Source organism: Eleutherodactylus coqui, chromosome 11, assembly GCF_035609145.1.
Source record: "Eleutherodactylus coqui strain aEleCoq1 chromosome 11, aEleCoq1.hap1, whole genome shotgun sequence".
In the NCBI taxonomy this organism is placed as follows: Eukaryota; Metazoa; Chordata; class Amphibia; order Anura; family Eleutherodactylidae; genus Eleutherodactylus; species Eleutherodactylus coqui.
The window spans coordinates 101950653-101972860 of NC_089847.1; the positions used below are offsets into that span (position 1 = coordinate 101950653).

The following is a 22208-nucleotide window of genomic DNA, read 5'->3' on the forward strand; positions in this document are numbered from 1 at the left end:
AAGAAAAGAATGGCAGCATGTCTTATCTTTCTGCGTCTTGCGTTTTTTTGTCTCCCATATTCGCCTATGGAGCCTCCATGCAGCGGTCCAAGTGAAAAATCACTCGTATGCCTGAACCCAGAATGGGGTCATTTCGCGTGCACGTTCTGTCCATATTACAACCGGACGGAACCTGCATGGGAATATCACCCGTGTGAATGAGCCTTGTGATGAGTGTATTAGGGCGGATTTACACAGGCGTATGTGTTTTTGCATGCAACTCAGCGCAACATATTTGCAGAGGGCCAGTTCGCACGCATGTGCTAGACACTCTTGTTCTGTGGAATGAATTGGGTATTTTTCCTGTGTTTTGCGCAGTGCTTCAGCCTTCGCCTTGTTGATTTTCGCACCTGTTATAGACTTCTATGGCACTTTTGCCGTGCAAAACGCAGGTAAATACAGCAGGTCCTATTTTTTTGCACATGCATGAAATGCGTTTGCAAAACGGGTTTATGAGAATGAGCCCAGTAAAATCAATGGGTTCTAATCCCTGCATTTAGCATGAGCAGATGTTGCGTGCTCAAAAACGCGTGCAAACATGGCCGTGTAAAGAGGAGCCCAGAGGCCTATGGGAGGTGCTCAAATGTGCACATATGTACGCCATTTAAATCAGGGCAGGGGTGATTCCCCCATCCATGTGACCTAGCAGTGCCTGCACAAATACGCACAGTATTTGCACAAAATCGCGCACAAAATACACTCATTCAAGCTTTATACATACGGGCGTGTTGTGGTCCTGTTATACAGCCGTGAAAATCATGGCCGCAATCCGGGACAAAACTAAACCAATGATCATAATTAGAGATGAGCGAGTATACTCACTAAGGCACATTACTGGAGCGAGTAGTGCCTTAGCCGAGTATCTCCCCGCTCGTCTCTAAAGATTCGGGGGCCGGCGCGGGTGACAGGTGTGTTGCGGCGGTGAGCAGGGGGGGAGAGGGAGAGAGAGATCTCCCCTCCGTTCCTCCCCGCTCTCCCCTGCCGATCCCCGTCCGCCGCCAGCCCCCGAATCTTTAGAGACGAGCGGGGAGATACTTGGCTAAGGCACTACTCGCTCGAGTAATGTGCCTTAGTGAGTATACTCGCTCATCTCTAGTCATAATGGTTTCATTTTCGCTATCGGGATTCTCGCACATTAATACTACGTACGAGAAAAGATGGGGCAGGACCTATCTTTCCGCTTTATTTTTCAAACTTGCGCACACTAGTGCCGAGTTAGAGTAGTCGGGAAAAAAAAAGCCTGGTTCATGCCCTAAAACATTCCGTAGCGGTAAGCGTATTAGCGCATGCCCCTTGTTTTTGCCCTTATAAGCACATTTTTGCGCCTGCATTATGGACAAGGCCACGATCAAACTCACAGCAGCGCAGATCTGGGGGTTCAGACCAGTAGATCCACAGTCGGTCCTGGACAGGATCTCTTCCACACAGGCGACAGCAATTTTGCCGCAAGAAAGTTGGCGATATTACTGTTTTTGTGAGAATAATTTTGCATCGCAACACGGCCTCTTGCAATAAGAACGTGTGATTTATCGCAAAAGTCAATTAGACTGTCCAATGTTGAAAATGCATTGCATCGCACGAAAATCTCAAGATGAGATAAACAAGGAGGCAAGGGAAACAAGGGCTACAAAAAAAAAATTTAAAAATCGCACATCGCAGCAAGATAGCACATGCAGTGTTTTTTTTTTCTCACAAGATAGCATCAGAGAAAACCGCTAATGTGAAGGAACCCATTGGAAAGCATGGGCTTCACATACATGTGTTTTCTCGCGCTAACGCGTCGCCGCAAAATCGTGCGATTTTTGTCGTCCCGTGTGAAAGCGGCCTAATGCGGGCACAAAAATTGCCCTTGTAATACGCTCATCCGAAACTGGACTGTAGGACACTTCGCTACAATTCAACGTTCAGGGCTTTTTTAAGGGCCAGTAAACTGCATGCATACATCTGCAATCAAACCCTAATATATATAGATATACATATATATATAGATATATATATTGCAGCCTATAAACATTAGAAAAGAGTCCGTCCCAAATTAGATATGTCTTATATAGAAATAACTGAGTAATCTAAGTTTTGCCCAAAGTACCTAAAACTTTTTGAAAAAAAAAAAGTTTGGTGGTCCCTGAAGTTACTTAGATATACAGAATAAAGAGTCATATATGCGATGCCGGTCACTTCGGATCCCTTACTGTAATGATGTTTCGCCAGGTCTCAGACACTATCTGCACTTGGCTGAGAGAACAGTCCTCCCTTCCCCCTCTCTCCGCACTCACTTCCATGATCACTTTTTACTATTTGTTTGCTTGGGAACACATCTGGAAGGAATCAGCGGTCCGTTGCTCCAGGCATTATCCTTTGTACTTGTTGCAGACCCCATAACTTCCACACTCAACTGGTAAAATGAACTCCAGCCCAGTCCTTGCTCTCAGTGTGGGGATCACGCAGTGTCCACACAAGAGGCTTTTAACTAAACCTATTTTCGGGCTTCCGGCTTTGCACCCCCCTAATCACACACACAGACACACAATACAAATCCTCGTTTGTATGGTGATATCCATATAGACAGACAACATGGGTGCTGTATCTCTGGTAAGTATGCAGAGAATTTTTTGCAGATGTCTTCAAGGAAAAAAAAGCAATAAAAGGGTCTTATTATCTATAAGTAAAAAAAAAAAGAAACCAGGATGTGGAAAAGACTGAGTTCATCATTATTAGTAATAAGCACATGTGTGATGTTACCGACGAGGGGCATACGTAGAGGAAAGGGTCACTTCATGTTAGTCGTTCTCACCAATATACGCTACTAGCTATCTTGGGACGGAAGGGACTATTACTCAAAAAATGCTCTAATCTAAATTGTGGCATTTGGAGAGACATTTACACCCTGATGCCTTTGCTGCAGTTAGACGGGTTCGCCAACGAAAAGAAGTAATTTACAGGATAGGGGGTAACTAGCTGATCGGTGGCGGTCCAACTGCTTGAACCCCACCAAGACTGGGAGTCCCGAAGGTACCAGAATGGAGGGGTGTCAACTGTGGTAATCTATTCATTTCAGGTCTCCTACAGATGAGCGTGACACAATTGCGCTCTGAAAGGAGCCCGATCACGTCTTCTCACGAGCATTTCTATGCAGGTAAGTATACTCTTTTGCATTGCAGGGTGATACATCCGCTCGGCGCACTAAAGCGCCACGCAGGATTGTGTCCTTTTAAAACTGCAAACACTCACTCAGCTATTGCTACAAATTGTACCTCTCCAGGCATAGATGGAAGCACCCCTGTCTCTTACTAACCAGGGAAAGTGGGGAACCCCTGCCTAAAAGCAGGGTAATCGTCCCGATAAGGTCGGCCCCACTGTCCTCATCTAGGACCTAGCTATTCCTGATCAAGAACCTTGAGAGATGCACTAATTACACACAGGACACAACACTGTTCACACACACTGAACATAGAACATGACTGCACATAAAGCACGTCTGGCCCCTTGCACAGATGTCACTGTTCACGCCAACATACCGGGCTATGTACACAACATAGAACAGAAACCTCACCCAGAGCTCACATGCATACAGATAGACAACCATAGCCAGGTCCCAGATGAAGACAGTGTGGCCGACTTATCAGGACGACTACCCTGCTATTAGGCAGGGGTTCCCCATTTTCCCTGATTAGTAAGGGACAGAGGTCCTTCCATCATTGCCTGGAGAGGTGCAATTGGTCCTTACAATACTATGTGTGTGATTGCGGTTTTAAAAAGGACACGCTTGCGTCCATTCGGAGGATTGGTGCTATAGTGCACCGAGCTGACGTAACACTGGGCTTGCTCACATCGAGATGGGAAACACCCATGCTGGTTTTGAACCAGCTCAGCAGCCTAATTAGTCGCCAGTGTTAGTAATTAACACAGCAAAATTGCGTAGCTACGTGTGCAATTTCGTGCAGATGAGTGCTACTATGGAGCCTTGGGTGCGCACAAAAATAGATGTATTTTTGGCCCAACCGAAATGTGGGCGCAAAAATGCTCAATACGAGGGAATTTTAATTGATGCAAGAGCTCTCAATGAGATACCGGAGATTGCCGAGAGCTTGAACCTTGTTATTTCCCGCAGTCCCAATGAAGTGAATGGAGCAGTGGTGCACATGTGTTAATATTACTCTATTCATTCTGAGAACTTTGGGGTTGGAGATAACTTTTAGTGAGACAGCCCCTTTAAGGGTATGTTCACACAGCAGATTTTGATGTAGCCTTTGTGAAAGGAGCTCCAGGGTGGATAGGGGGCCACCGGCAGTTTGTTACCTGGGAGAGACCTATGCACTGTGCTTGGATGCCACAACATTGATTCTGAGGGTAAGGCTGAATTCACTTGACTGTATTTGCACATGCAAAATTTGCGTGTGCAATACGCAGTGAATAGAACACAATGTTCGTTCCACAAAAATGCTGCATTTATGCACACGCAAGTACACATACACCTGTGTCTAGTCTTAAGGAGAGTAGCATGGCAAAGACCTTTTCTAAGGGCTAGAGCGAGCCCTGAGGTTCCCCATCCTATGTACTGGATACATACGGTCATGGTAGATATTGGTCTTCAGCATACACTGCAGGAGATATATGTGCATATGGTTGATGCTCGACAAACAGTTAATTTATTAATGAAACTCACAACAAGGTGCAATCATTTCTAGAGTCTTTGATATAAAAAGTGAATTGATATGGCAGCGGCTGGACACGTGATAGTGGCAGACTTCCTATCTCGCTTTTCAACTCCCATGTGGCAAACAAGTACTTTTTCTATCGAGCATGCATGAGCCCCAGCATCGGCACAGCCCATGTGTCCAACCACAGCCAATCAAAAAATTACAAAAATTAAAAGTCTAACAATATGCAATACCTAGAATTGACCACTAGAGGTCCCTCCGTGTTCACACAATAAAATAACATGAACCTTCCGGATTGTTACTTCAGAACCTGCAATTTTTAAGGGGTTACAACCCCCTTACATAAACGCTGTCTTTTCTCCTTAGGGAGATGAACTATATACGGTGAGTGAGGAGACTCAAATGGCCATGCACTCTCCTCTGGGTAAAGAGGCTCCCTCTGGCTGCAGAGAGGGTTTATCAAGAGTTTCAATGACATCTTGGTCTGCCTCATCATAAACAATTGTAAAAGCCCCCAAAATCCCCCCCCCCCCCCCAACAATGTTCTAAATTAACTCAATGGAAAGGACTTTCTACAATTTAAAGTGAAGTTTCTTTCAATTCTTCCGCACACTGCAGCTCCAAGATAATTAAAGGAAACATTATTAAAGGGCATCAATTGTGGCTTCTTAAAGGGGTTGTCCCAGTGCCATATGATTTCTTAAAACTTGATCCAACTTTTTTTAAATAATAAAACTAGCCCTGGCACTTATCCTTCCTCTCCCGGTGATCCAGCACTGCGGTCCTGGGACGAAGACGGTGGGGTCTTTGTTTTGGAATGGCTACCACCTGACTTGTGCAGCCAATCAGAGGCTGCAGCAGTCACATGCCATTTTCCTGCCATCATCGCTCAGATGCTGGTAGCCATAATGCTAGGAGAACAGCACCTGATTGATGCGGCGTCTTATTGGCTGCACCCATCAGAAGGTAACCGTTCCAAAACAAAGACCAGGAGGACTGCGGGGCTGCAGCACTCCATCTTTGGGAGAGAGAACGGGTAAGAACTGCTGGTTTTATTGGTTTAACAGTGTTGGATTGACCTTTAAAAAAATCAGATGGTACCCAGACAACCCCTTTAATAAAACTAAGCAAGGGTGCTATTTAATCCAATAAATGACCCCCTGAACTCTTTTTGAGGAACATATGGGGGCATGAGCTGGAGTCTCATCCATACTTCACACAAATAAAGGCAACCATGCATGATAGTTAAAGATGTGTGAAACTGCCAATATCTTCTTGACCAACTGACTAATGTATGTAGGCCTCCCGATTGTCCCCTAACAGAGCATAACAGGGGAAAGAAAGCTTAGGCATGTTGAATTTCAACACTGGATCCTTTTGTTCTCCTTGGAGATAAGCCTGGAAGCAGCTTACTACCTTTTTGTCATGGAAATAGCTGCTCATTCAGCCAACAGCTATTGAAGGTGTATGGGCATCTTTTGAGTTGTGGAGAAGGCCATTTGGAAGGGAAGCTCCTTTAGCACCTACTAGCCTCATAGAAGCCCCTGTCCATCCTCGAATTTTCTTTCAAGGGGTTTGTAACAGGACCTCAACCACCAGTTTGGGATGGGCATGGCTGTCTTTGGGAAACTGGCCTAGCTGGTGTTTTATGGATAGGCCTGGTGGTCCAGCATCGGCCCGTGGTCAACCTCAGCCTCTCCAAGGTATGAACTGGCTTGTAATCTCTCTAGATTCTGGTGATGCTAGAGTAAACCATTGATATAAAGTAACCGGAGATTACCTGTAGTCTTTCTTATCACTCAGGATGCCACCATTCCATCCTCTGTGGTGAACCTTGATGGTAGAATAAAGTAGTCCACACACAAGGAAATGTTATGGACAAACCGGGAACGGTCAGTAGTGTCCGTTTACTTCAACTTCAACACAATCTTCTTTATAACAGCAGTTTGGCACAGTTACAACCAGAGAAGGTGGTGTGACAGGGAGGATACTCGGGGTATTCCAGACAATCCACAGTCCTAGTTATCTGTGTGATCCCACTCCCAGTGACTCTCTCTCTCCAACTCTCTACCAGTCAACACTCACTCTTCTGGTGCCTTCTCTCGCCAAGTAGCGGTCCTTCCTTCTTATTCAGTACTTAGTGGTAGCACTGGCACATCGGGGGTAGACTGGTCCTAGGCCACAAAAAAGGGAATCACTCAGCTTTCTCCATTTTCTCCCCACACACAGGCTGATCACTGAAATGTGGGTGTCAATCTTCTCTCACTTGCAAGACTAACTCATTTACCTTCTCATAGACTGCTTCTCTGACCCTCTGACTGACTTGCTTACTCACTCCTGACTCTGTTGCAAACACATATATAAGACATAGTTACATAACACACAACATGATACATTTTCCAGACATAACCTATTCAGTGCTGCAGAGGTGCAATACACATAACTCTGATGCATTTCGCAATTAAGACACTGACTGGACAATGGCACGAGACAAACATATAACATTAGGGAGGGGCCCAACTACCTCTGGGCCACTATATCAGGGGGCCATCAAATAAAGGTGCCAAAACCAAAGCTAACAGAACTTCTCTGTGCATAGTCTATACTGCGTATCAGACATGTTCTGAACAAAGTGAGCGTCTTGTGCCCTTAGGACTTGTTCACACCGGCATTCAGGAGTTCTGTTTTCCTGCTTGGGAGCAGAGAAAAAGCACCTCTTGGCTGAACGGTTCCGTCTTATGACGGAACAGAACATTGGCAAATGGACCCCCATTGACTATAATGGAGTCCATTTGATTTCCGACCAGCAGTCCATCCCTTTACTGGAATTTACAGGATGAAATAGCACTGCTTGTTGTGCTATTTCATCCTGTTTTCTAGCAGAAATCAATGACGGAGGTTCTGAAGGGACCTCCAACACTGATGTGAACGACTCCTTAGAAAGATGGAAATCTTAGTCATCCAGATATTAACTGCAGAATTAGTTATCCGAGAAGTGCTGGACATGATGGATTCTCTCCAATGTCCCGCTGTACTCATACGTCTTTAATAATAGTTGCTATTTGCCTACGTTACACTCAGTTCCACTCCATCTGTGACTGGTTGGCATTTCTCTTTAAAACTCAACTCACTGAGTTCCCTGAGGACTAAGCTGTATAAATTTATCTCGCTTTTTAATTAGTTTGTCCTTTTAAGCATTGTTCTGATCTTCTGTTCAATGTCCTGACGCAAATCATAACAAAACGTGATCAGGATGCGGTGAGCTCACGATAAATTATACCCGTACTATAAACACGTAAAAAGGACATTTCTCTCTCCACTCCCTTATCTACATTGTGTTCTGGATCCACTCAGTGTTGCTATTGGCAGCTAATCCTTCCACAAAATGAGGTACCAGAGAGGGGTCCTCAACTGTGAAAGTACATGTTCTCCAATGCTGGAGGAACGTACAACACGATCTCTTCATCTCGTTCTTCCTCAAGAGAATGGTGGAATGATAGAGAAAACTAAGGCTGCTTTTTCAGTGTCTGAGGAGCAGGCCCACAGCCAAGGAGACAGCGGGGTAGAGAAAGACCTTGTCACAGGGTCTACCATCTCCTCCCCTGAGGGTAGCTCTGGACCCGATCACGTTACTGCTGGGGAAGATCACAGGGATAGTAACCAGGGGCTACCTATAGTCGAGTTGTCACTTGTGATGCCACTGTTCCTTCTCCAAGGATAGATCTTGCAGTTGAATGAAATAGTCAACCACCAGGAGAGTATATTTTGGAATAAAACCGGGAATGGTCAATCTTGTCCATTTACTTAAACATTTCAATAAAGTCAATAACAGTTGCAGAACAGTTGTAGAAATCACAGCTTACAAGTATTACTTCTCAGTGGAGCTCACGGGGTATTTCTACAATCCACAGTCCAAGTTATCGGCAGGTGCCTTTACTCACGGTACTCACTTTCTCCACTGGCAAAGCACTGACATTTTCTCCCTCCTCTCACTATGAAGTGGTTCCTTTCTCTCAGCACTCAACAATAGTACTGAAGGATTCCTGGGTTGAATGGGCCCAGGCTGAGCATCAAGCCATCGCTTGGCCTCTTCCATGCTCCACACACAGACTGATCTCTGTAGTGTCTGTGTGTCTGACTAACCGATCCTTACGCAACTCTCCAGACTGACTTACTCCTCTGCATTGCATTCTGCAAACACATATATCATGCAACATCACGTGCTCACAATTGACACACACAAGGCAATACATTTTCCAGACAGGACAGAGCATACCAGACAGTAACCCTTTCAGTCCTGCAGCCAATCGATACACATAAATCAAATGCACTCCACAAACAAGATATTGACAGAACTCTGGGACACTATACTTTCACATCTGTGTCGGGGGTTCCGATTCGGAACGGAACAGGAAAGGGGAATTCCCTGGCTGAATTGGTTCGACTTTGGATGGAACTGGACAGCACTAAATGGACCCCATTGACTATAATAGACTCTCTTTGGTTTCCACTCAGCTGTATGGAATTTTACAGGAAAAAAAGCAATGCATGAAGCACTTTTTTTCTTCCGGCATTTTGTGTCAGATCTGCGATGGACCCTCCGAAAGCAGGTTCTAGCGCAGATATGAACCCGACCTAAGCAGATACTTGATTTGTACATTGGGGTGGGTTTAAGTAATGTACAATTGCGTAGTTCAACTACTGTATTTATGTTATACGCTTGTATCTGGAGCTGTATTTATGTTGTGACCTTGGTTCTGGTATTGTATGTATGTACTGAGATTGGTTTATGTTGTATTTAAAGGGTTTTTTTCCAGGGAAAATACTATTGATGACCTTTCCTTTGGATAGGTCAGCAATAGTTGATCGGCGAGTTGTGCCTGCAGTTACAAGCACCGGCCACTACACAGAGATTGGTGCGGAGACTTCTGCTGCTTTCACTCCAACCTCTGTGTATTTGCAGCGCTGACAGCATGAGCCCATTCAGCTGATCGGTTGGGGTCCTGAGTGACGGACGCTAGCCCATCAACTATTAAGGATAGGTCGTCAATAGTATTCTTCCTGGAAAACCCCTGTGAGCACTGAGCTTGGTTCTGGTGCTGTATTTATGTACTGAGCTTGGTTCTGGTGCTGTATTTATGTACCAAGCTTGGTTTTGGTGTGAAATTTATGTTATGGGCTTTGTTCTGCTACACTGTTTATTCACTGAGCTGTTAGGTTGTGTGAATGTTGCTATCTTGCTGCATTCTGCCCATAGTTTCATAATCTACAAATAGTTTCATAGCAAGTCCAGAAATAAAACTATTTTCTATCCATAGTGGACTCAGGTAGACGACTGTCTTACTGGACAGACTGAAAACACCTGGACAAGCAGATGAGATGCACTGTATGCTCTGGGCATTTCTACTGCATGCAGTGCATTACCCCCTAGTGGTACACTCACAGTAGCGCATATCTGTTCAAGATTGTCTGATTACTACCGTTTTTTTGCTCTTCTCATTTCATGCCCTCCTTTTATTGCAATCATTTCATGTATAATTCATATAGACCTAAATGTATCAATTGCCAATCAATACAAACATATAAATCTGCTTTCACATCCGCAGCGGGGATTCCGTTTTACTGCGATGTTTGGGGAGCAGAAAAGGAGAATCCTCTGGCCGAATGGGTCTGTCTTATGATTAAATCGATCAGAACCGAAAGGACCCCATTGACTATAATAGAGTCTGTTCGGTCTCCACTCAGCTGCGTGTCTTTTTACCGGAAGTATTTTGCGCCCGTTCTGCGACGATATGCCAGCGTAGATGTGAAACCGGCCTGACTAAAATAAAAATTCATCGTTTTTTTTCACTTGGTGACTTTATTATGTTAGGGCTTCTTCAAACAACCGTATTTGCGCACATAAAATATATACGTGCAATACGCAGAGAATAGAACCCATTAATGACAGTGGGCTCATTCTCATGAGCGTGATTTGGGCGTGCACAAAAAAAAAATAGCACCTGCTCTATTTTTCTGCGTACTTTCACACCAAGGGCCCTATAGAAGTCTATACGCTGCGCAAGTTCGTGTGTCACACGGGGGGGGGGGGGGTGTCACATGCATATGTGAACAGTACTTGAGTGTGCAAAAGGTACAGTACTATACTGTTCTTGCATTCGGGCCTTGTGCTGTCTGCGGCCCTCCTGGAATATTCCACTCATGTAGAGTCCCACATAACGCCACATTTGGAAAGTGCCATGGCCTGGTGGTCTATGTCCGAGACCAGAATTATGAGTATCCGGGTGGAACATCTACACGCAAACAACTCGGAAAACTAAACTGAAGTTTGGTAAACAGCATAAAGTTTGCAACTGGCAGTTTGGTGGTGCAATAACCTCTACCCTATAGGATGTCCTGTCTCTTAGAAGGAGGCCAGCTCCAGGGAGAATCTCTTCAATCTCCTTACTGGCCACACACACGTCCAGTCTCATAGATGGTACACAGGTCAACTACAGTCCTTTCTGGGTTCTGGCTCTGTCACCAGGCCTGCAAACTCTGTACCCCAGCTAACTCAATCTGAAGTTAGCTGCTTTAAAATGTTTCAATGAACAACCACAGGCACGTATTTTTAACCACATCCCGGGCTTCATACCTCAACAAGAACATCCAACAGAGGAAGTGGCACATAATACTTTAAAGGGAACCTGTCATCCGGTCCACGGGCAGCATGAACCCAGGACAGGTATGAACAGTGTGCCAATATATGTTTTACTCTAAAAGGCATAGGAAGAGGAGCTGTCAATGTATATGCTACAGACGGGGAGAGGCCGGTTCGGCTTGCCCCGTGATTTGGAGATCTGTTCCAGGACACACTTTAAAGTATGTTTGTTCTGAAATATTGCAGCATTTCTGAGTAAAGCATACACGGGCGCACTGTACATACCTGTTCTGGGTTCATACTGCCCATGGTTTGGGCAATATGAACCTGGTGACAGGTTCCCTTTAAATGGGCTGATTATTGGGCCAAAACATTCTTTGTTCACTCAACAATCGAGCCATGTAAAAGGATGAATGATCGGACTATGAATGAGCAAACGTTTGTTCATCAGCTGGTTGGCTGTGAAATGAAGCGGCAGGCTAGGAGCTCAGTGCGAGTCTGACTGGTCATCTGAGTCAGTCATAATGGAGGCACCAGTCTCAGGTTCGGTGAAGGCCGAGTCACCAAGTTTAACCACGGCACTCATTGAAGAGTTCCCAAACTCTCCATCTGAAGTTAGACGAGATTTATCCATGGCGGGGACTAAGGGCTCGTAGAGCTGTGGGTATGTCCAGGTAGGGTCAACCAGTGGTCAGGTCAAAAAGTGGGCCAAGCTCTTTGGACTGCAGCACGGTATGTGGGTCACCGATGTATAATCAGATCTAGACACCATATTGCAATAACTTGAATGGTTTAATGGCAAACAATACAAACAGTTCATTTGGTAACAAAATATGGTCAGACTTGGTTCAGTTCCCTTAAGTTTGTGAAGACAGTGCAACCTTTGGAGAAGACCACAGAATAATCAGGTGGCAGCGCAATCTCTGTTCCTTTCCGTTCCAGATGTTTCTCACTTGTTTCCAGCTTAGCTTGATGTTTGATGCTCATTTACACGCTAAAGGCCATTTATACGAGTCGATCAATTGTTCAGCTTCCCGCATCCAAGGGGAATCTATAAAATTGACGTTCAGTCTAAATGCATGCAGCAACTGAACGACGAATGAGAATTTGTGTGCTTCTCGCTCGTTATTCAGTTTATGCATTTATGAATGACTGCCTGTTTACTGGGAATGGAGGTGGGCAACCGGAACGATCCCCGGCCCACTCTGCCTCCATTCACACAGTGATGATTGCGTCTGTGTAAAAACACAGGAACAATCATCGCTGGGACAACCCGTCGAGTATCTGCACCCAACAGGTCATCTCATGTAAAAGGACCGTAAGTGTGCCTGGACCTCTTCTTTGTTGCCTTGCCCCAGGTTCCGCCCTCTCTTAAAGGCACAGTTTCTTTATAACAAATAACCCGCCCACTTACAGCTGCACATCTCTCCATGTGAACATGGCGATATATAGTTGATCAATGACAGCTGTATGGGGAGAAATGATCGTTTTAACGATTGGAGTCGCTAATCTGCCCATGAATGCTGACTAACATGCTCTTTGTGGTCACGGATTATCTGTCAGTGTAAAAAGACCATTAGACATGTTCTATTCTTCATTTCCTTGTGAAGACTTCAGTCTGATTAGTGTACAGGAAGCGTGTTGCTTATAGGAAAATATCTCCCTCACAATAACAGCGATGTCAGGAATATACTTAGTGCCATGGAAGTTTTATGTTTATTTAAAAAAGTTATTTCATGTTCACTAATTCTCTCCACTATGACTAGTCCGCTCCATTATGTACACATGCTCCGTCGTCCCCGCTTCGCAGTGAGCACAGCGGGGGAGCGGGAGGGAGTGAAAGTATATAAATTACACATTTGAACTCAATGTCCTTTCTAATAGGTCATTAATTTAAGTTATGAGGCTCATCGGAGATGACGGATTCCCTTTAAACTCATTCTTTGTTAGTATTGCCACCTAGTGGTAATAAGTCAGTTATAATAAAGCAAACAGAGAACAAGAATGTGCTGCTGTTTTTGAAGATTGTATTCTTCTATACATTGTATATGGAACAAGATGATAGAACATGAACTAGGTGACAGATGTATGATCGCTGGGACCTCCACCAATTACTAGAACATGATTTTGATCCCATCATCACCCACATGACCATGGGTTGGAGCTCTTTGAATACTCAAGTACCACTCCACTCAAACTCCTACACGCCGTGGTCATGTGGGAAAGAAGAAATGGTTTATCAAGGCCCCCCTTCTAGTAATTTAGGGGGGTAGCAGGAATCATATATATATTTAAAATGACCCACTTATAGCTTCATTTAGAATGGTAGCGTTGGAAGGGACCTCCAGGGTCATCGGGTCCGACCCCCTGCTCAGTGCAGGATCACTAAATCATCCCAGACAGATTCATGATTAGGCAGATTCTTCTTGAGGAAAGACGAGACATCAGTATATGAAATGGACAACATCATGCATGGTAAAGGCCCATTACATGGGTCAACGATCGTAAATAAGGCCTGTTTCATATGAGCGAAAAAATCATGTGATTTTTCTCGCGATGCGACAGTGCTACAAATTGCATGTATGTGAAGCCCATGCATTAGCTATGTTTTGTAACATGTGACATTGAGAGACAAAAAAAAAATCGCTGGTTGCTAGAGCCTTCCTTTCTGTTGCACCGCATCGCACGAAAATATAGTTTTCATGCGGTGTGATGCAGCTTTTACAGTAGGAAATCCTACTGTGAAAGACCTAAAATAAGCCCTAGCTGCATAAAAAACTAAAAAAAAATACCTCACCTAAGAAGCGCTGTCAGTTCCGTCGTGTCTTCTCCCTGGTCCCCGGCACTGGTCTTCAGGCATCTCTTCCTGGTCAGGAATTTTCCTTCAGGAGTGCGTTGCCACTGATTGGTGGACCGCTGCACCGCTCAGCCAATCACAGCCAGCGCTCGATAAACCAATCACAGCCATTCAATGCAATGGCTGTGATTAGTTCATCGAGCGCTGGCTCTGATTGGCTGAACCGTGGCGCTTGAGAACCAATCACAGCCAGCGCTCCAATCCAGGAAGGGATGACAGAAAACTGCAAGTAAGTCTGCCAGAGCTTCAGGGGAGATGTGCTGGGAGATGACAGCACGTGAGATGTGATGTATTCTTTTTTTTTTTTTTTAATCCAGCTAGGGCTTATTTTGGGGGTAGGGCTTGTATTTCAAGCCCTTCACCCCCCCCCCCACCTGCCCCCCTGTAGATCCCAGCAAAAGAGCACTACAAAGTTGTGTGACTTTGTAGCGACATAAAATTGCGATATCGCACAGGCCACCGATATTGCTGTGATTTTCTTGCGGCGATATCGCGTCTCCTGTGTGAAACAAGCCTAAATGTTTGTCCAAACGTTCATTCATCCGATCATTACCTGATGTAAAGAGAGCAGCGATCAGCCAACAAATAAGCAAATGCTCGTTTGTTGGCTAATTGGTTCTTTTGTGCTGCCACAAAATTCATCGTTGTTGGCAGCACATCTCCCCATGCAAATTGGGGATGTTCTGCTGACAATCAGGGGCGTGTCTAAGAGCATGCAAGGGATGCGGTTGCACCCGGGCCCAGGAGCCTTGGGCGGCCCATAAGGCCTCTCTTCTCCATATAGGAAGTCCAGTACTATGAATAAAGCATTATAGTTGGGGGCCCCGTTCCAGGTTTTGCATTGGGGCCCAGAAGCTTCAAGTTACGCCTCTGCTGACAATGATGAAAATGTATAGGGAACAAATGATTATATTAACACACCCCACATGGTCTGAATTGGTCTATGTAAAGCCCATTTAATTGCGAGCCAATCTCTTCAATCAGTGGGTATCATCTTGGTGAGGTCGGGCCGTGTAAACGGATCTTAGGGATTAATTTACAGGGGTTGTACCAGAATTACAAGTTATCTCCTATCCACAGATATTAACATTGCGGATAGACCGCAGGTCCCGTTCAGGGGTTGTAATCCCTGCGTGACCGACTGGTTATGACGTCACCAGCTTGTTTACGAGAATTGTGCATTTCTTGTTTGGTGTAAAAGGAGCATAACTGGTTAAACAGATACCGAAGACCACAGAGTGTCATCATGAGTATATACAAGGTAGTTTAAGGGCTAATGCCCACGGACGTATTTGCATTGTGGAGACCGTGGCGGTCTCCAGACTCCGCAGCAAATCCTGCCCATAGTATTCAATGGCAAAGTACCATTTCATCTCCACGAGCGGAAATCGATTGTGATTTTCCACTCGAAGAGAATAAATCGCAGCATGCTGTGATTTTGTGCGGGTTAGGCACGGTCGGCTTCCATTGAAGTCAATAGAAGCCGTCCGTCCCGCGGCACTTCCGCGGTGAGCACTGTGGAAGTATCGCGGGATACGCGTCACCCCCCAGCGCTGGCGGCTATTGCGCATGCGCAACGGAGTGCCGGACAGAACATCTGCAGAGTGTACAGAAGCCGCCGAACTGGTTAGCTGGGGTCACCGGCCAGGCACCGGATTGAATTCCACTGCGGGAATCCCGCATGAGGGTCCGACCCGCATGTGTGCAGGAGGCCTTAGACAAAGAGCTGGGCAGATTTGGAACTGTGCAAGCAACACCAGAATACACAATCTGCAGGCTAAGTATAATACTGTATTGTTTTTCCATATCTTGTTGATATATTCTTTATATATCTTTTCATATATTTGATTGTTATCTTGTATGCTTTTGTATATCTTTTTGTATGTTTTTGTCTTTATCCTTTTAAAGTAACCTATAATAATTCACCTAGTCCTTCTGTGTACACCTGTTTATTCTTCCATCATCAAATACAGTATAAGGGCCTCTTCAGACAGGCGCGATCAAAAAAACTCAAAGAAACACTGGTTAATGCGCTAATACGCTCCGTAGCGGCAAGCACGTTAGCGCAGGCACCCGTCTGTTTAACCCTTTCCAATCCACTGTCTGACATCTTCCTACATTCTGATTGAAGCTTGTACAGCTCCAATGTCAGAAGATGTCTGACAGGGTATTCTTACCGTCTATTGCCAGCCACTCTGCTGTCGGAGCCTCTCTGGCGCACACACACTGGCTTTAGCCAGCAGATGGCACCATTGTATAACAGCAAAAAGAGAAAGCCTTTTAGGACACCCTGAATCTAAAATTGGATTGGAATGGGTTAAGCCATAAGGGCTGTTTCATACCAGCGTGTTGGTACAGCGTATTCCCTTCATGCCAATTTAGCTAAAAGATAACCAACAACTAAGTTCTGAAGAATCTGTGAAGTGGAACCATGTGGACCATATCCTATAAAATGTTATGGAGATGTTCCTCTGAGCAACGGTGCTATCATATTTTCCATTTTCATGATATACAGTACTGTGCAAAAGTTTTAGGCAGGTATGGAAAAATGCTGCACATGAGGAATGCTTTCAAACACAGAAGAGTTAATAGTTTTCTGTTTTCACAATTAGCAAAATGCAAAGTGAATCAACAAAAGAGGAATCTAAGTCACATCAATATTTGGTGTGACCGCCCTTAACCTTCAAAACATGTTCTTGTGAATAGTTGAGTCGCTTCCCTTTTCTTTGCGTTAAAGCTATGACTTATTGACAAAAAGTCTAACATGAAGACTACTTCTGGCCTGATGTTTCCAAATAGTGGATGGGTGTACCTGGGTCTACTGGTTTCTGATTGGATGGCACTTCTGGACATCTTCCGATATCAAAAGGAAGTAAACTAGATGTGTCTACGGTCATCAACATTACCTGTTTCTTTCTGCTTCATTCAAAATAGTTTAAACAGCACATCTTGAAACCCCAGTCTACTTTTAAATCGGGGAGAGACCTTGCTGATGCAGTTTAAAGGGGTTGTCCCGTGCCGAAACGTTGTTTTTTTTTCAATAGGCCCCCCGTTCGGCGCGAGACAAACCCAATGCATGTGTTTAAAAAAAAAACCGTTTAGTACTTACCCGAATCCCCGCGCTGCGGCGACTTCTTCCTTACCTTAGCAAGATGGCCGCCGGGATCTTCACCCACGATGCACCGCGGGTCTTCTCCCATGGTGCACCGTGGGCTCTGTGCGGTCCATTGCCGATTCCAGCCTCCTGATTGGCTGGAATCGGCATATGTGACGGGGCGGAGCTACGAGGACCAGCTCTCCGGCACGAGCGGCCCCATTCACCAGGGAGAAGACCGGACTGCGCAAGCTCGTCTAATCGGGCGATTAGACGCTGAAATTAGACGGCACCATGGAGACGAGGACGCCAGCAACGGAGCAGGTAAGTGAATAACTTCTGTATGGCTCATAATTAATGCACGATGTACATTACAAAGTGCATTAATATGGCCATACAGAAGTGTATAACCCCACTTGCTTTCGCGGGACAACCCCTTTAACTACCTTGTGTCTTGTGGCTGTGCTCAGCCTTGCCATGGTGTATGACCTGTAACATGAAACTGTCTTCCACAACCTCAACTTTGTAGCAGGGTTTGCCTGCTCCTCACCCACTTTTAAGCCTCCTACACAGCTGTTTCTGTTTCAGTTAATGACTGCGTTCCAACCTTCACCAAAAAAATGATGATTGTTATCCCCTGTTAATTCATTAATTAATCAGACATCTGGCTAAAATCCTACAAAATCCTGACTTTGTGCCTAGAAGAATGGATGCTATTCTGATTTCATTTTTATTTTGTTCTTTAGATTGGCATTTTCTAAATTGACCAAGATAAACTATTAACACGTCCATTTGTGAAAGTATTCTTGCTTTGCAGTATTTTTTCCACACCTGACTAAAACTTTTGCACAGTGCTGCAGTTCAGAGCATCCAATCACTGGAGCATAGTAGGGGGCTAGCCTACCAGCTATAATTATAAGGTATATAATTTGGTCCCATGGTTCTAATGCTGCATTTACACGGAACCAGCGTTTAAATGCGTGTGCTTTACGTTTCTCGTTCACTTGTTGGCTCATATTTAACCCTTTCCAATCCACTGTCTGATGCCTGAAGACATTATGATTTAAGGCTGTACAGCTCCCAGGTTGGAAACCGTCCGTTGGGGTGCTCTTACTATATATTGCCAGCCTCTCTGCTGTCTGAGCCTATCCAATGTGTCACCTCATGCAGTACTGGCTTTAGCCAGCAGATAGTGCCGTTGTGTAACAGCAGAAAAAGAGTAAGCCTCCTTGGAAAACCAGGATACAAATTGGATTGGAAAGGGTTAAATTCTCGTTTGAAGGATTTTCTGAACAACAGTCGTGCGCTTCTCGTTCATCATTCTGTTTCAGCCTGCATAAAAATCATTGTGCACTTATCGTGCAGTTTAACCACTGATCATTCAGTGTCTGATACAGGAATGTGAAACACTGAGCGACTGGTGCATGGGAGCTGCACAATTCTCGGCTGCAGATGACATCCCCAGCTCGTTCGCTTGGGCAAATGAGAATTGTGAGCTTCTCGGCCAATGTAAAAGCGGCATAATGTCACTAGTTACACTGTTTGTGCACTTGCCACATGCTGTGCCAGAGTTTTCTCTATTGTATTTCTCAGTCCTTCTAGTGTGTTCAGTAGTGTTTTAGTCAGCTGATTATTTTTGGTTCATTTAGTCTCAGAGATTTAGTGTTTAGTGTAGCTTGTTGCTTGTTAGTCTCAGACTGGTTTTCAGTTTCTCCCCAGCAGTGGGGTCACTCTTTTCGGGGCGGGTGCTCTGCTGGAGGGACTTGTTGTCCAGTTAGGACAGTTCTGGCAAACTTGTCCATAAAGCTCTTAATACCTAGCCTTACTTTATTCTAGTATTCTTAGTTCGAAAAACCAGTATCATCAGATACCGATTCGACCCAGTCTGTGTCTCTGTAATTTGTCACCTCTGGTTGTGAAACTAGTCGCTCAGGACGTGACAAAAACCGCGCAACAATTGTGTTTTCTTGCTGATTTTGACTTCCCCATTCATCTTAATTGGGGAATTAAGCCATTCTGCAGCAGTAAATCTGCATTGAATTCTGCACTAATAACTTCTTCACCAGTTCCAACTCCTCCGTAGGATGGGGCTACATGGGCTAGCCTTCACTTTCCATGCACATCAATGAGCCTTGGGTGTCCATGACCCTGTCGACTGTTGTTCTTTCTTGAACCACCTTGGTAGGAACTAACTACTACATACCGGAAACCCCCCACAAAACCTGCCATTTTAGAGATGCCCTGACCCAATCATCTAGCCATCGCTATTTTGCGTTTGTCAGAGTCGCTCAGATCCTCACAATCGCCCATTTTTTTGCTTCCAACACGACAACTTGAAAACTGTTCTTGAAGCTCTGGTGTTGGAAGCAGGAAAATGAGCAAGCGTAAGGACGTGAGCGACTCTGACACAAGCAAAATAGTGATGACTGTTCACTCGCAGCCCAATATATCCCCCTACTTGACATCTGCCAAATAATAAAAAATAAAAGGGCAAAACTGATTCAGCGAGAACACACCCTAAATTTGTTTAACAGCCCGAATGTATCTAAATTCACCATAAAGCGATCCTTACAGAAGTAAATGTGACAGATACGAGAGATTAATATTAATACTAGAGCACCATCTGAAAATTATCTAATACGTCTCTTCAGAGCCAAAATATAGTATACAGATAGTGGAACGTGGAAGTCACACTTGTGATATCATGGTTTACCATGACAACCGCTGCAAACCCAGGAGGTAACCAGGCAACAGTAGACCAATAACAATGATCTAACAGGATGAGCTAGCAACCGCACAAACAAACCCTCATTGTAAACAGCCAGTCGCAATGGCTTGAAATCCCACTACAGGAAATTGTAACAATCAAAACATAAAATGATACTATGTAGCGCTGCCTTAGTTAGCAGGCTTTGATATTGTAACCAGAACCAGATGAACGGGGTCGCGTCTGACCACGGAGGACAAGCCTCGCCTTTACCAAGCAGAGGATGTTTGTAAGTTAATGCAGACCTTCATTTACCTAAGCGGAAAAAAAAGGCTACTAGTAAATAGAAGTCAGGCTGAATTCACAGTGGCATTTTTTTCAGCGGATTTCGGTTTCTAAAAATGGAAGGCGGAAGCATTCTTTCCATTTTTTCGGCGGATCCATCAAATTGATGGGTGCTTTCTGTTTCGTTTCACTTTTTCGCCATTTTTTTAAAAAATCAGGTTTTTTTGGTACTGCTTGGCTTGTTTACCTTCCCCTCCCTCCTATTATTTGCGCATATCTCCTGCACTCATAAATACAGCCTGATACAAAAACGGATAAGAAACAGCTTGGTCTCCGTTTATTTTTTCAGTCTCTCATTAACCCTTTCTAATCCACTGTCTGATGTCTGAAGACATTATGATTTAAGGCTGTACAGCTCTGATGTCGGAAGACATCCATCAGGGTTCTCTTACTGTATATTGCCAGCCTCTCTGCTGTCGGAGCCTATCCAACGTGTCACCTCATGCAGTACCGGCTTTAGCCAGCAGATAGCGCCGTTGTATAATGGCAGAAAAAGCGTAAGCCGCCTAGGAAAACCAGGATACAAATTGGATTGGAAAGGGTTAACTCCTTAAGGCCATAGGTCGTGGTAGTTAGCACAACAGGATGTAGACATCTCGTAGCGGGAGTCGGCTGTGACTAGTGGTCAGTCTCCTGCTGCAATAACTGGGATTGATAAGAACACCGATCCTCGCTCTTAACCCTTTACATGCTGCGATCAATGTAAAGGGTTCACAGAGGGTGTGTGCTCCCTTGTGCAGAGCCTATGGGTTGCCATGACAACCAGAGGCTATACACTGGTGTCTGACGTGCCATGGCCTCTGATCGCTATTGTGAGCGATAATGCATTATAGTAGTGTTCAGAGCTTTTATGTTTCAAGTCTTCTACATAAAAAAATAACAAAAACTCCTCTTTTTTGCGTACTTTCCAATTTGTTTAATAAAATCCTGCACTATCCTGCACTGCAAAAAACATTTAAAAAACGCAAAAAAAGTGATCAAAAAAGCCATTTGTAACCCAAAACAGTATGAATAAAAACTACAGCTTGACTTGCAAAAAACTAGCCTCAAAGAGCTCCATCCATGGAAAAATAAAAAAGTTATGGGACTTTGATGCAACGCTGGAAAAAAATAACAATAGTTTACAAAAACTCTTTTTATTAAGTGGAAAAACCTAAAAAAAAATAAAATAAAATTTGATATCGTTGTAATCATGCGGACCCGCAGAAAAAAAATTATTATGTCTTTTATGTTGCATGATTAATGTTGTAAAAAAAATGGCAGAATTGATGTTTTTTCTCCCCCTGCCCTCCAAAAGTAAAAATTAAGAAAAGTTTTACAATACATTATATTTACCCCAAAATGGTACCAATAAAAACTACAGTTTGCCACACAAAAAAACAAGCCCTTATACGGCTGCGTTGATGGAAAAGTAAAAAAGTTATGGATTTTGAAAAGTGAAGATGAAAATCCCCCCAAATCGTTGCGTCCTTATGGCCAAAATAGGCTGTGCCATTAAGGGGTTAAATAAATGTTAAAAAAAATGGATCTGATTTTGTTCACTGTCAAATCAGTGAATTTGATTATTACCCTCTTTATCTTTAGGCACTATTTTTTTTTTACTAGTAACTTATATGACAGCCATGAAAAGGCACAGAGCTCGTCACTCAGCTTTCCTAGTGTCCTGAATGACAAAAAGCTAATCCCCATTCACATGATAAGGGATATGTGAAGTCTAGAGACTCGGACTTCCACCAGTCAAGAGAACGGGGACCCAAAGGTTCCCAAATAAGTCAGGCAGCGGTCCATCATATGTGCACAACTACGTCTGGCAGTCCCACTGAAATGAATGGAGTGGCTGCATGCATGCTCGGCCAGTGCTTCAT

The 22208-nt window shown here is 44.4% G+C and overlaps 1 protein-coding gene across 1 annotated transcript in view; it reads left to right on the plus strand.

Moving 5' to 3' along the window:
• The first annotated feature begins 20218 nt into the window (after nt 1-20218).
• Nucleotides 20219-22208, plus strand: part of PPP6R3 (protein phosphatase 6 regulatory subunit 3) — a 99363-nt gene continuing 97373 nt past the window's right edge. Inside the window, exon 1 of the mRNA XM_066583189.1 lies at nt 20219-20287. The gene's annotated coding sequence lies outside the window, so the exon portion shown is untranslated. The remainder of the gene's footprint in view (nt 20288-22208) is intronic.